General features: G+C 43.5%; 1 pseudogene; it reads left to right on the top strand.

The window, feature by feature from the left end:
* LOC119587364 overlaps positions 1 to 308 on the top strand; it is a 10,089-nt pseudogene that overhangs the window by 1,356 nt on the left and 8,425 nt on the right.

A 308-nucleotide genomic window follows, 5' to 3' on the forward strand; every position in this document is an offset into this window, starting at 1 on the left:
CCCAGCCCCCCCACTGTGGCTGGGAAAACTCCCGCCCACAATTCAGTACTTGAACCCGTCAGCTAAGTAAGTTTCGGGGGAGGAGGAGCAGAAATTATTTGTAAAAGCTGCCAGACTTGTAGTTAGAAGTATCTGGAACAAGAGAAAAAACACAAATTCTATTTTTATTGACTCCCCCGTATATTGGGTGCTGATCTTCACAGAAGAGTTTCTAGTGTATAGTCTATTTTGTGTGTGTGCGGCGTGGGGTATGTGTGAGTGGTGGAGACACCCGATACATTTTTTTACAAACATTAAAACATTTAGAG

This window comes from Penaeus monodon, chromosome 22 (assembly GCF_015228065.2).
Source record: "Penaeus monodon isolate SGIC_2016 chromosome 22, NSTDA_Pmon_1, whole genome shotgun sequence".
Classification (NCBI taxonomy): Eukaryota; Metazoa; Arthropoda; class Malacostraca; order Decapoda; family Penaeidae; genus Penaeus; species Penaeus monodon.